The sequence below is a fragment of the Neopelma chrysocephalum genome, unplaced genomic scaffold, assembly GCF_003984885.1.
Source record: "Neopelma chrysocephalum unplaced genomic scaffold, ASM398488v2 Primary Assembly neopelma1_96942, whole genome shotgun sequence".
Taxonomy (NCBI): Eukaryota; Metazoa; Chordata; class Aves; order Passeriformes; family Pipridae; genus Neopelma; species Neopelma chrysocephalum.
In genome coordinates, this window is record NW_020925585.1 from 240,935 (window position 1) to 256,728 (window position 15,794).

At 34.9% G+C, this 15,794-nt stretch overlaps 1 protein-coding gene across 3 annotated transcripts in view; it reads left to right on the forward strand.

The window, feature by feature from the left end:
- The window catches only part of PRR16 (proline rich 16), a 140,881-nt gene that overhangs the window by 110,751 nt on the left and 14,336 nt on the right, over window positions 1–15,794 (forward strand). Inside the window, exon 3 of one of the 3 annotated variants that reach the window (XM_027670909.1) lies at window positions 15,714–15,751. The exons of 1 other annotated variant lie outside the window; for it this stretch is intronic. The gene's annotated coding sequence lies outside the window, so the exon portion shown is untranslated. Of the gene's footprint in view, window positions 1–1,151; window positions 1,175–15,713; window positions 15,752–15,794 lie in introns of those variants that run through there. One more of the 3 variants, XM_027670910.1, reaches the window with a different exon arrangement.

Sequence of the window (15,794 nt, forward strand, 5' to 3'; positions counted from 1 at the left end):
GATGCAGCCCAGGACAAAGTTGCGTTCCTGGGCTGCAAGTGCACGTTGTCAGTTCATGTCCAGCCTCTCATCCCCCAGCATTTCCAAGTCCTTCTTGGCAGGGATGCTCTCGATTTGTTCATCCCCCAGATTATACTGGTACTGGAGGTTACCCCAGCACAATGCAGAACGACATGGTGGTGTTGAAGCTCATGAGGCTCACAGGGGTCCACTTCACAGCACTTACATACCACATCCAGCATGTGCCAGGTTATTAAGGTTATGGAAGTAATTCCATAGCCACTTTTTGTAAATCCAGCTTGAAAAAGACTATGCTCATGGAACTTGAGAGAAACTGACTGCTTACATAGTGTACTGAGACAAAGCAAGCCTCCAGTGCTTTGAGACTTGCTACAGGATTACTTCTCAGGAGTATTTACCAATCACTAAAATAAATAATGTATCTAATATTGATACTTACTAAGAGAGGTTATCAGATGGGCACCAGATATATTTGAGGCTGTGTACCCAACTGCCTATGGTGAGAACATGTGAAATGTTTCTTTCCAGATAATATTTCTGATTAGACCTAATTTGGATACAATTGCTGTATCCAAATCTTTTGCATTTAAACCACATTGTAATAATCTAGCACAAGGATGAACACTCAAAAAAACGTCAGATATCTACTGTAGAGACAGAAGCTTCAGCTTGAGGTATCAATTCAAGGATTCTTTGCAGTGGCCATGACGAGTTATATAGTGTCATATGGATTCTGAGGTTCATACATAGTGACAGTGACAGATCTGTCTGCGTATAAGTTAGGAGTGAAAATCCCTGATAAATTAAAACCTGAAAAATTCCATGGTAGTTCAAATAACTCTTTAGTAGAAGGAGAACATTCTACAAACTTAACAAGAGCTGCTTGCCAGCTTAGCTATTCAGACTTAAACTGTTTGAAATTACTTGCAGGACTGATATTAAGTGCTAAACCACACATACCAGATAACCAAAAATGTAACTTAGCTGAATTGATATTTCTGATTTTCATTAGACAAGGAAAATGGCATTTTTGGTCATTAAAACATTCAGTGAAAAAGGATGTATGATTTCAATTTTTCAAATCTATGAGTATGCTGGAAGTAAAATTCTGCTGCTTTTCCCCCTTTCAGATGAAATAAAGCCAAAAATGCCCGATGTGTGTTCATCAACTCTGTGCTATCCTGTTCTGGGGATACTGAAGAAAACAGTTCCCACTCACCTTGGAGAGGTGGTCCTTCTCACCTATGAAACTTCTGAAGGCCCCAAAGTCTTTGTTCATTTTCCCTTGTTATTCCATTCCGTTATGGTTTAATTGCTCTAAAATTTATATCCATTGATTTTATCTCTGAAATCAGGACTTCTAAAAAGTCAGAGCATTTTTTAAATAATATATAATATATTAAAATTATTTATTATATATATTTTGACTGTATATATCAAATTTCATTCAATATAGGCATGCCCTGTTACAATTCTTTGGTTCAAAGATAATAAAAGTAGCATTCTGGTTTTCCAGAAACAGAAACTTTTATTCTCGAAATTTAATCTTGGGTAACCATTCATTGCTTTATTTGTTTTCCCCAAAATTACCTCTTGAAAGAAAGGAATATGAAGTATTAATATCTCCTTTTGTACTTTAGGTTTATGCTTGCATAGTGCAAATACTCATGAGGAGTGACGACTTCTATATTTTAGATGTACTTGAAAGCTGATGACAAAACAGCTGAAAATATTACAAACACATTATTATTATTTGGGGTTGTGTTTTGTTTTGTTGTTGTTGTTGTCTTTGTTGCTTTTAATTCAGTTAATTGAAGGGGAGTTGTTTTGTTTTGAGCTTTTTACTGGGATTTTTTATGTAGCAATGCATAAAAGGAGAGGGCCAAGTTGGAGGCTGATAAATGAAACTGTAGTTACACGTGTTTTTACCAAAATATTGCATGCTTCACTTAAGCGTCCAACAAAGTGGAATTGCAATTAATCCACCACTAATCAAGTAAAAATATAATATAATTTTATAGTATTTGCACCTTGAAATCCATGTGCTAATCTGTTACACAATAGTATTTCATATTCCTGCTCTGCTGTAAATGTTGCTCAAGGTTTAAAACCACAAACAGCTGTCTCTCTGTTCTGTAATCACACACTGCACTTTAAAAACAGAGGTTAATGGCCCTCTTTCAATGTGAAAACCCTGTAGTGTCTACAGTAAGTTTCAGCCTGTTGGCCTTTCTGTGTTAAATAGTCCATGGCTGTAGATCAGGGTTGGTTATAAACCTGTAGGCAAATTCAGCACCAGCAGAAGTAGACAAATTTCACCAGTGTAAATATAATAATTTATACAAATAGTGGCTTTGGTCCATTATAACCATGTAACTGATACTCATGTTTCCCACAATTTAAGTGTTCCTTAACCATCTTGCACTACAATGAAAAAGTTTCTTTGATCTCCTGAAGATTAATTACTGCAGTTTTCCTGTACATCAGGTACCTCATGTCAGTTATTCACCTGGAACGGTTTAAAAGGGAATTGCTTTTAAGGATGTTTTTAATGCCTGTTTTTTCTGAAATTTTAAGGGCTCAACATAAAACTGCCATCTCTAGAGAAACAATGAATCCTGTTTGAAATGTTGCTGTTAAGCAAAATTTCACATTCAGTTGGGCAAAATAATACAAAATTGCATTTATAAGGTTAAGGTGAAGACGAATGACATTCTTAGGTGTACACTAATAAAAATTAAGAAAAGAAACCTACTTCTTTATAATAAAATCAAAATGTTAATTTCTTTAAAAAGGTAAATTCACCAGAGAAAAAAAAGGGTTTTTTTACTCTATTTGTGACAGAAATCTTACCTCTTATGCACATTTATAAAAACATTACTTCTTAAGAACTGCTATTATATATGGTTACCTTCTGAAAATGGGGACATTCATATTGTAGGCTCTGTGTGGAAAGCTTAATTAATAATTATGAAAAGTGGACCTAATTGTGTAGTAGAGGAGTGGGGTGGTAAGGTTTTAAAAGACTTAGGTAATAAATTAAGTATTTATTAAAACTAGCTACATTGAAATGACACGTATTTCAAAACACTTGAGACAACACATTTGAAATCTGCATAATAAAATTTCACCTATTTGTCTCTTTAAAGAGAGAGACTTCCTAAAAAAGCTGGCAGAGCAAATCAGATTTTCCACTTCAAAGAAAACTCTACAAGCCTGGAGTTTTGCAGCATAGGAACTATGCTGCAAAATCGTTTGGAAGTGGTCGAGAGCTCCTCCTATGGTCTGGCCTCTGACAGCAGTTGCCTAAATGCCTTGCTGCCCTTTCCTGACCAAATATGCTCTGTAAAGTCTGTAACAGATTCTTCTCCAGAATTAAGCCAGATCTTCAGGTGTCACTTTTCAGGAGTACACACAGATTTGTGGTTATCAGGTAGATACACTACAGAAATTTCTAGGATTAATCCCAAGGATAAATGAATAAAATGTCGTGTTTATTCCAGCCCACCTGGGAAGGTTAAGTAATTTTTTATAAATTCGTGAATTTTATTCTACTTCTTTATAAAAATAGTCTTCCTTCTGAACTAGATTTGCAGTTATTCACATATCCTGTTCTGGACCATACTGATTTTTGTCAGATATGCAATTCTCCAGGTTTGTGAGTAATGCAGTGCTCATCTAAACCCCATGCAGATTTGTAAATTAACAAGACGTACTATTTTAAATAGAAAAAATTCACTTTCATCAGTGAAATTTGTATTCATAGTTTCTGTGTGTATTTTATTATGGTAATTATTATACTTATTTTGTTAGAGGGGTTTGTTTGTTTTTGTTTTTTAAATATATTTTCCTGTCATATAAAAAGAAACAGGAAAGGAAATACCATATAACTGTTCTTGCGTCATAATACAGAGTGGTAGATATTTCTTAGATATTTTCATTTTATAAATGAAATTCCTATATAGCTAAAAAAATTTAGGGATACAGACATGTTTTGAAAGATCCACTGAATTTGTCTAATCTCAGAGTACAGGTCTGTTTACTAATGCACATAGCAAAACTGAAAGTTATGTTCAGAATTACAGAACTGTATGCATTTCAGGGGTGTAGCACCACTTGTTACCTTTATTTTGCAGAGCCTGAAGTTGGATTTGCTACAGTGTATAGAATCTTTTCTGTTCCAAATGCCTGTTTTTAAAAGACCCAGAAATAATTTTATATTTCACAGAGTTATTATCATTTTCTTTTTATAATTTACTAACATCTCTAAACAATGTTGCTATAAAAAAGTTTTTTCATGTATTCTCAAGTGAATTCTGCAGAGATTTATTTCTAATGAAAATCATTTAATCTTCTATAAAATAAAATTGTAAAAGAACATGTTAGGTGTTTGTGCTTGAGTTTTTTGTTTTGTTGTTTGTTTGGTTTTTTTCATGAGCCCGAAATATGTTGAAATTCATAATTGAGGAAGGAGAGAATTTAAGTAAAGGGGAAAGAACATTAAAATAGGGTAGTGAGCTGTGGGTAGGGAAACATGGAGGCTGAGTGGAAAACAGGCATTATTAAAAGAAAAGGCTAAAATCTTGTCTCATTTAGCTATGAGTACTCACAGGTACAATATAAGTTCAAGCAAGAGTCAGACAAACTTTTTAATGTAGCCATTGAAGGAACCGTACCATCATAGTCAATTTTTCTTGAGAGTGGAGGAAAATCAGCATGTCATAAGAGCCTTTAGCATTTTTTCATAGCAATAAATGAAGAGTTCTGTTGTGAAGAATAATGATATACAACTCTGAAAACCTCTTGACTGTTTGGTTGACTGAGGCTTATGTACTGTGGAGGCCTTCAAAAGACCACAAATGGTAAATGTGTGTTCCCTATCATGCTATGTTCAAAATCCCCTTTCAGAAGACAGTAGACTTACAAAGTCTTAATTTCAGATTCCTTTAAAATTAATTTTATTATTTCATAATTACTGACTTAACAATATCCGAATATCATAGATTCATAGAATGGTTTGGATTAGAAGGAACCCTAAAGGTCATCTAGTTACAAACTTCCTGCCACTGGCAGTGACACCTTCCATTAGAAGCCCCATTCTCAAAGGCCCATTTCACCTGACCTTGAACACTTACAGAATTTGAGAATATTTGAACAGTTACGCATTCAAACATGAGAAAACAGAGGTATTTATGAATATTTCTTATGTTGAAAGAAGATAAACGCTGAAGACGGATGCTCAGAGTGCGATGATGTGTCCATCCCTGGAAACATTCAAATTTCTTTGGGACAAGACTCAAAGCAACCTGGTCTTACTCTAAAGACTGCTCTGACATGGATTGTACTCCAGCTATTCCTTTCAGTTTCAGATTTGCTCTGACTTGTTATCTCAATGACTGGAGGTAACTCAAATTATCTAATAAAAATCATCTTAGAAAGTTACTGCGTATTCCAGCATCTCTCAACATGGCACTTCATTAATGGACAGATATTAATAATGTTTAGTTTAATTGTGAAATTCAGTCCAGAAGATATGTTTGGGATTGTTAATATATATTTTCTAAACCATGTGCTAAACCTGGTTTTGCTCAGAAATTAATGTACTGTGAAAGGTAGGTATTAATGCATGTGTATGCCGTGGGCTATTTCAGATTTAGCAAGCTGGAGAAAGCTATATTAGAATTCTATCATGTGTACCGTGGTTCTGGATGGATTGGTCTTAATTTTCTTGAATTAGTTGAAAATTGGCAAGAACATGAAGTATATGTTTCTGTGAGTCTTAATTTTGCTCATAAATTTGCAAACTGTGTTTCAGTCTTTCTGTGTTAACACTGAGTATTGTCTGAAGTCATGTTTAGCACCATTCTTTTTCCTGCTCTAAGGATATCTGCTCTAAGTATATGAGTCTGTCCCTTCAGGCTGTTCACTGAATGCTTTCCACAGTTGATTCAGTCTTTCCACCACCACAGACATTCTTAATTGTGTCGCTTTCTGAACTGAAATGAAAACACTATGTTGCTGTATCGTTTGTACCATATGTCACTGTTGTTTATATCTGCAACAGAGAATACAACCATCAGAATTTTCATTGGTTTTAGTTAATGACACTATCAATGGTATTATGGTTTAACTTTCCCTTCCTTCCTGGAGTTTTCACATAGTAATATATTCGAGCACAATCATGCCTGTCTTTCCATTCCTTAACTGACAAGACTATGCTTTCTGTTGCTCCAATATTGATTGATATTTCTGGTGTACAGTCTGTAGATGCTCTGGCCTATTGAATTTGTTTAGTAGTGTGCTGAGTTAGTGACTGGGTGTGGTGATCTTTGAGAGACAAGTACCATGTAGAAAATAACTTGATTAAAAAAAAAAAAAGCTTTGTTCTGGGTTATTTTTTGCCTAAAAAATACATTTCCTTTTTCAAATGTAGCTTTGTCATGTCAGTATAAAAGATTTGAGAAAGATATTGTGTTCATTTAAAAAAAAACAAAGAAGGAAAAAAGCCAAACCTGAGCTTTGCCTCTGCCTAATTTGGAAACATGTGGAACATATAAAGTTACACGTTACACCTCTGAGTCCATTTTACTCAATAGCAACTCATCATTTTTCAAAAGTGTTTCACACTTAGAATTACTTCACAAATATTTCCGTTATATTCCAGTAGCACCATCAGGCATTGTTGTCTTGAATATCATAGGCGATAAAGCAACCCAATGATTTAGTGTGTTCTTTTGACAGATGAAAATTGTTGCAATTACTGAAACAACAGCAGATATTGTAGAATAATTTTTCATGGAGGTATTCATTTACTTTGCACTCTCATTTGCCTTGCAGAGAGAGAAAATCACAACTGCATAAAATAATCCCATAGTTAGCTCATAAAATGTTCAGGCTAGATGAAAGGTTGGGAATGGTAGTGATTAAATGACTATAGACAGCAGCTCAGGCACTTTACATGTAGAGATGAATGCAAATAGGTGGAATTTATGGGGAATATGAGCACTCAGTTGCTTCCCAAATCTTGTACTGCAGTAACTTGATTGACATGAAACCCAATCTAGATTGCTTCCCTAATCTAGACTCTCTTTTCAGAGGTTACCTGGAAAATTTATCCAGAGAAGCACCTGAGGAAAACATTATCTTGCATTTTCTGTTGCTCCCATCTAGCTGGATAGCTATCTAGTTATATATAATAATAATTATAATAAATTAGCTTATTAATATTATAGTTATAATAGTTATATTAACTATAATAGTAGTTATATTGATTAGTTACCTAACTAGTTATTTATTAGTTGTCAGTAGATCCTAGGAAATAGTATTTGCTTTCTTAATGTTGCTATATAAGAAAAAGGCATTTACAAGAAATACTACTCTTCCTTGTGTCTCACAATTATACAAGAAATTACCGGTTGAAGCAGTCAAGAAGAATAAAAAATGTGGAGTCAATGATATGGATGATTTGGGCTTGACTCTATAATGAGACTACTGTTTTGTGCTATTTATTTTCATGGGGTAAATTGTAGTGACTGTGTTAAGACATCTTATGTGTCTGTGTGACAGCTGGCATAACTACTGATAAGTCCTCTGTCTTTAATTGATTTTAGATTTTGGGCACTGTGTGGGTACTGCAGGTACAGCAGGTAATGAGGACAGATTATGCATCCTGGGAGAAGAGCAAAGGGTACTGCAGAGCAAGGTATTTGGGCATAGGAATGGAACTTTTGGAACAGACAGTGAACATTAAGCACTGTTGCACTGGCTGACTCGAAGAAAAAGACACCTACATTAAAAAAAAAAAAAAAAAGAGAAAAAAATGATATTTTGAGGATTGTTGACTTGTAGGAATCTACCAAAAACTGTCGAGTGTAGAGGAAGCCTGGGGGTACATTCTGACCAAGGGGAATCTTGTTCAAAATCATTTTTATTTTGATCCAGCAGAACCAAATTGCCTTTTTTCAAATGTTACCTTATTCCAAGGGCTCTACTGAAACCTAACATTAAAAATTGAAAGACCTTTTGGTGTTTAATGCATATTCCGCTTAAGGAAGATGCTGGCAAATCCACCTGAAAACTGCATACCATTTCAGGACCTGAGAAAACATTTTTGCTTATAATTTCTCTGCTTAGTGACTTAAGGTAGCTGTCAAAATAATTTTGGATAGTGCAGTATTAGGATAGAAATCAGGAGGGAACAAGTCTATTTTGGTATAAAATGTGTTTCTTTGTTTATAATCATTTTTTCATCAGAATTCTCCCATCACCTGTAGTGACTTTGCAGCCATGCTGTCTCTTGCTCACTGGCTCGTGCATCATTTTCTGCAAAAGTTGCATAGTTTTAGCAAAAGCAATGGGGGAAAATCTCATATTCAGCGTAATTTGTAATTTGAACTCATGGTTGACTTCTAAATAGAAGACCAGGGTTAAACTCTAGTCACAGGAGGGAAATGAACACTGCTTTGCTCACTACTAGAAGGATATTTGAATGTTTAAAAGCTACTATCATCTCTTACCTCTCTCCCTTCCCTGTCTCTTCTATTTGCCTTCTCTGGATGCATTACAGAAGGGAAAAAAAGGGCAATCACTTCAGGTGGATCTGATCGGGTCAATTTTTACTGGGAAAATCTATGTTAACAGAGAAATTATTCACAAGAATGCTTGTTTCGAAACCCCAGTAAACCACAAATGTCAGTAGGGCAAAGTGGTTCAGCCTTGCAAACGTCTTTTGCATATCTACAAAACCCAAAATACGTAAGGTTTCAAGCTGCAGCTTTTATTAAGTAAAGGCATCTCCAGTATTCAGTAGCCACTAAAAATAGACACTTCAAGATAACAAATTATAATTTGTACTTGTGTTTTCTTCTGGACATCTCTGTAATCAGTTTTAATTTGTGGCATGTTAGATAAGACTAGATGAACTTCAAATAATCCTCCAAAGGTAAATAAGTGGGTTTGTACCACTACCTGAAATCCTAATAACTTTTGGAAAACTTCAGATACATCTAGGAACAAAACTGAAATTAATTGTTTCCTTTTTCATTTTACTGTTCTCTGCTTTGACAGTGCAATGTTCTTTGCTGTTCAATTTTACTAGAAGTGATTGCTTTTCTTGAATATTTGGCATAGTGCAGCTGAAATTGCTTTGCATGGAACACTTTCAATTGGCTAATGCCTTATACTTACCTATAAAAGCAAAACTGAAGCCATGATGTGATATTTTCTTTTCATTACTGTCTTGTGTGTTAGGAATTTTAGTTTGGAACACGTAAAAAGTTTTTCTTTAGAAGTATTCAGCAATGAGAATTCTTGTTCTGGATGTTAATTTTATGTTCCTTGAAAATTGTTTTGGTTGTTTCACACCTACATTTTTATGTCTACAATCAGATTAAATTCTATCCTAAATACTTATGATGCAAATCAAAATAGAGATTGACCTAAGCAGCCTTTTTTCCCATCTTCCAATATATTTTAGTTTCTCAACAGTTACGAATTCTCTCACCTCCGCCACATGTAGCTTTGCAGCTTGCTTTTGAATATTCAAACTTTTCACTTTGCTGTGGACAGCATTCTGTTTATACCTTGACAATAATATTGGTAGTAATATTATATGCTACAATTCTTATACCATACATATGACTTAATGGTAGTAGTTCTATTCTGGTCAACTCGTGTCTCTTTCCTGTCCTGGCTCATTGGAACTGAATGCTGAGTTTTGAGAAAGGCAGTGCTCAGATGAGCATCGCTACAGTCATTTGATGTCATAGCTAAATGATGGATATATAATCTTTACAAATCTAGTCTGCTCCCAGAAGGTGTTCTGGCAAAGGTGTCCACCCAGTGCTGTTTATTTGGTACCACCACAAGCAGGTCGGAAAAATGGGTGCTGCTGGGGCTAGTTCTGCAGCTCATCCCTGCTGGTGAATGCTCCTAAAATCTAAGATTTCTCTCCAGAGACAATGCGTGGGCAAGTTCAACAGAGAATTTTTTCCGGAAATACTTTGTATTAGAAATTGCTGTGAAAATATTGTGCAACATTTATAGGGCTGTGGCATTCAACTCTGTGGGGCTCAGAAACCTTTCAGGCTGTACTTACATGCTGAACAAGAAGCTTATCTTGCAGTTTCCTTCAGAAAATGTTGTAGGATGTTTATTTTGCCTTTCTGAGATTTGGGGCATTGTTAGAAAAACAGTGGATGGCTGTTAGCACATAAATGACTTAGCAGTTTTCTCATTGAAGGATGGGAATAACACACAGGTTTTCCTTTAGGAAACAGCTGGGTCAGGTAGAAAACTATTAACAGTAGTTTGGGGTGTTAATGATGACGAATTTAAGAGCAAAGGAGTTCTTATGGATAAGGCTGTGAGAGGAAAAACTTACAGAGTTTTAATTACTAAGAAAATGGTTTAAAATAAAGTATTTGTTTTCAGATGAGAGCTAGTTACAAGTGACATGTTACCTGTCCTCTATGTGTCTATTGCAGACAGAGAAATGTGTGGTTTGTAGCCCAGAACATCTTTCGGAATCGTGGTGTATTGTGCACCATCTATATAAAATGTAGGCACTTAGGGTAAGTACAAACCAATTTCAGCCCTGTGGCCATGATCAGAATTGGATAATAAATAAATAACTAAATAAATAATATTATCTGTTAAGAAAATTCATATTATGAATATGTACATGATTGAAGGTCATTTTTTTGCTATTGGTGTACTGTTGGTCACAAATGATAACGTTTAAAGATGACTGCAGACATGTTAGTATGCCCATATATTCTTTCTGATAGTGCAAATCTTGTGTGGGCTGCAAATTCTTATCTTTAGACATGTTGGTGGCACTTCAGCTTGTTGAAATATATATTTTACAGAAATCTCATCGGTAAAGTAAAAAACATAGTGTGTAAACAGACCGCACTTACCAGAAAGTTTCAAGGTGACTAGTGCTTTTTTTGGTACTCAATCCAGGTAAGGGCTTAAGCAAATGTAATAATTTTACTAATATTTTTGAAAAGTCAAACATTATTTTCATATTATCTTTAAAATGCATCAATATAAATGGTTAGTTGTGCATTCAGCAGGTTTTAATTAAATTAAATAAGAAAACATACCTCTTGAAAGTACTGTGAAATGTTTCAGTTAATCTCTGCAGGTTAGTTGAAGCTGTAAATGTAAGTTTGAGACACTGAAACTTCAAGTAGTGTAAGCATTTCTTAACTAAACCCTGAGTTAGATATCAAAGCACCTTTTTCAATCCTTTGCAGATATTTGCATTTAGATATTCTGTAAATAAATTATTAAATACATTATTTAGAAAGTTCTGGCCCACTATTTGATTTGTGCAGTGGGTACAAAATATAATGGCATTATGAGTTTGAAATACACCTTAAAGTAGTTAATAATGTAGAGACATTAACATCTCATCTTAGTTTTTATGTTCAACCTAGAATTCCTTGCTAAAACCATCTTAAAATGAAAGGATAATTCTCTTGTGCATTAGGATTTGAGTATCACTGGTTTATCTATTTTCTGTAGTAATGAATGCTGTACCACCTGACACCAAAGCCAAATTGTGTTGTTACTGCTAAAGAACTTTGCATTTTAGAAAAGAAACAGGGAAAAAAACTAAACACCAAAACATGGGAAAACTATTTTTAAATATTGTAAGTGTGAAATATATATAAATTCCATATTCTCTAGGAATGTTACTTGGCCATAATAATATCTTATTTTCTTTTCATTATTTAAATTGAAGCATGGCATGTATTTTCTAAAAGAGGAAAACAAACTATTTAAATAATTTTCTTCCACAAATCTATTATTGCTTCGAAATAGAACTGAGCCATGAGAATTGCTATAAATCCATTGTACTGTAATGTTTCTGCTATAGAAAACTGTAGTTATCTGTAATAGATCTTACATGGTTAAATAAAACAAGATTCTCAGTGAAAATCAGCTGCTGAGCCTACATAGTGTCAGGATTGACTGCAGAATTCTTCAGGAGCTGCAGGAGGAAGCTCATTGAGATTCTCATTGGTCTTTCCAAAGGTCCATGAGAATCCATAAGAAAGAGGAAAGCTATGACAGAATATAGAGGTGAATTATTTGCTATGTAACTGGTGAATGTTTTAATTTTGTAAGTCATTAGTGAGTAAACCTATAGGAAGAAGGCCCATGTGTGTAATAGATAGGGAGCATGCTCTACTATTTGGAACTTTGTTGGAACAGTCAACAGGCGCTGAACAGCGCAAGAGCAGAGGACTGAGCAGCCATGCAAAAAGCATAATTAGTATGATTAAGAAATTGATGAAAGGACAGTTAAGTGACTATTACAAGTGCTAGCAACTTGGATAGCTGTCAAAATAAAAAGGAAAATTTCCATTTGTTAAGAGAAATTTAGTAAATTTTTAACATTACCTAGATTTACAGTTTGCATAACTGGACCAGCTCATTCTGAGGTTATCACCTCCCTTATGTGTGACAAGTTCATATATATTATATGTCAATGAAGAGAAAGGTATCTAGGTTTAGAATAAGTCATAATCCCAATATTAAAATGTTAGAACCATAAATGCCTATGGAAGTATTAAAGTCCAGAGAGATTAAAAGAATAGGTCATTTGTCCCTGGATGTTTTATAACAGTGTTACTCTCTAGGAAAAGGTCAGAAATTTTGGAGTGTCTTCTAGTCACTCAAAATAGTCATGGAACAGTAGCAGTAGGGATCAACATGTTGACAAGGTTTCAAGAGTATCAATGTACATTTCAATGGAGAGAACATTTGCATTTTTCAAAAAGCAAATTAGGAAGCATCATGTGGCAACAATACATTCCACTTCTCTTAAACAATGCCTTGACAGAAGTATTTAAGTAAATACCAGAATAAATAAATCGTTGCTCATTGTTAATGCTGTGAGTTTTTCAGATGATCATTTTCCCAAGTAAAAGCATGTGCTATACTAAAATGATCCACCCTAGCTGTGAGGTGCAGTGGCCTTTCACGTAGCTGCTGTATTACAGGGCTTGTTTGAAAGGTTGGTGAAATACCCAACATGGAACAGAACTGACTCAGAGTAAAAAAGATTAAGTGATATGGTTAATACATATTTTACTTCTGTATCTTCCATTAAACCCCATCAATTTATCACTCATAAGGTATGACAGAAACAAAAGAAAAAGAAAAATCTGTTGTAAGAGCATTAAATCAAGTGGCGATTACTTCAGCTGATTTTTTTAATTAGTTTTTTTTAAGTACCCAGGTATTTTAGTAAGTAGTGATAGGTACCCAATATTTTTATGGATAAGTTATTTCTGAATAAAAGCTAGATTTTAAGTTTACTAAGAATATAACACCTTAGGGACTTTTAAACATAGTTTCTGTAATTACTGGAAAATAAAATGAGAAATTCAGATTTTATTAATCATGATTTTTCTTCTAACTCCATCTCAGTTAACAGGCCCTTATTTAAAAATCCTATTAAACAAAGGGGTTTTATCTTTTTAATTTTGTAATTTTCTGAGACAGAACTTCGTAGTACTGTCTTAAACAAGATCAAGAGCATATTGATTCTCCTGCAAAAGATTTTATGTTACTTTTTTCTGGTTGCCTATTTTTTTAAGGGAAAAAAATACCTGAGATACCATCATCCAACTTAGTTTTGTAGTGCTACTTTTGGACAGTTGCAATAAAAATAAAAATATTAGTAATTGCTTCTACATTTAGATTTACTAAAGAATTACTATCTGAACAGCAAAAGACTTGTATTTCAATTAAATCAATTAAAACTTCTAAAACACAGAACACATTTTAATTGCATCCTTTTCAGAGTGTTCAGCTAACTCTTAATCAGTTTGTGGTTTTTGAACTTTCCTATTTATGGGAGCTTATCATGGGGTAAAGGAAGGAGGATAATACATGGAAAGAATTATTCACCTCTAATCTGTACTATAGGAAATCCTTGCATACCAGATAATTCCCTTTTTTAAGAAGTGTATAGTTTGACTTCAGCCCACAGGCAAGATAGAAGGTTCATGTTTTGGTTGCTATCTGTAGCTCTACTGCTGTATTTCTGTTAAAATCAGAAACATGTGAAATGTAGCTTACACAGTACCGGTCTTAGAGTCCAAGTCATCAAAAAGAAAAAGAAAGGTGGCAGTTTTACTTTTCCTCTGTTATCACTATCTGAGGTGACATTGTTTCAAGTAATGGGAGCCAGCATGGCCAAAGGGTCCATTTGTATCCATCCTTTTAATTACAACTCTGTAAGGAAACCCGGGTATTTTCACTCAAGTGAAAGTAAAACATGGTCAGTATATTTGTATGGCCAAAATGAAAACCTGAAATTTGTCATTCCTTTCAGTATTTAGATATTCTATCTGACGCCAATCCAATTATTTTTCATTCACTCAAAAATAAAGCATGGGACAGATGTGCTAGATTTACAGATTGCTGGAGAAGGAGATGGTGTTTATAGACTGCCTTTCTTTTGCCCTCTGTTGCTAGAGATAAGAGCAATCCAAATTGACTTGCTTCCTCTGCCTGAGGCGTTTTGAACTCACAGCTTCCCTATGCCTGAAGCATGCTCTGTGTTTCTCTTTGTAGCAATATGACTTCAGCTGCTCATGGTTTCTTTGAGAGTTTGGTAGAGGAAGGTGCTGCAAGAGAGGAAGGAGTGAGTGCTGGGACGGGGGTTGGATTTTGGAAAAGCAGTAAGCAAGAGGACAGAGTACCCTTTTTTCATCTACTGTATCCTATGCCTGAAGGATGGAGTGAACTTCTTTTACAACCTCCAGAAATGCAGTTTGTCCAGCAGTTATATATGTGCTGCCAAGGGCTCTCCCTGTTTTGGGACATCTCATCTAAAGTCTCCCCATTACCCAGAGTTCTCCATCAAGTCTCCTCCAGATCCTGAGCTGCTGGTTCTGCAAACAGGATCACCAGCCAGGTCATTCTTTGTCCCAGCTTTCCTACTTTCTCAACAGCCACAAACAGCAAACAAAAACCTCACAGAATTCTGTCTTCCTGTCCTCTCTTCACAGGTCCCACATCACAAGCTACAAAGAGGATGTGAAATCTTCTCTTTAACTTCTCTCCTCAGTCCTTTAAGCAAAGCCATATTCTCTTGATAAGTGTAGTTACCTGACACTCATTGCAGCAACAAAGGCAGCTAAGTGTCTTTTCACCTGCTCTCTCCTGGAATAAGTTTAGACAATGCCTAAAATAGCCTAGAATTTGGTTCTCAAAGTAAAATACTTTCACAGTTATCCTGAGACTTTTAATAGAAGATTGCAGGAGGATGTAGCTAGCAATTTACTGTTCAGCACACACTCTGTGTTGGTGGGAGGAGTGGTAAGGCTTCACTCAAAATGGAAGATGATGTTGTGGAAAAAGGCTTTTCAGAATTGAGCTGTCAGCTTGTCATTTGTCCATTACATATTTTGCAGTTTTGATATGGTATGTGAAGATTTTGTTACATCATCACTGAGCTTTCAGCTGATTGCTGACTTACAGTTGTGATTTTTGCAGTGATTTTATACTTATACGGAAGAGCTTCCTATGGTTTTTCCTGTTTTTCTGTTTCCTTGTTTTCTAGTTGGCAAATCGCTATGGCATAGGTAAAACAGTTTACAAAAGTAAATGAAACGTCTTTACTTTTAATGATGCTTACGCATTGATGCCTTTTTTTTTTTAGCTAGGGAATGAATTTTGAAACTTCAGTATTTCTTAGTAAGCAGTAAGTAGGTACTTTTAATTATTGATACAGATGATTCAGTTTA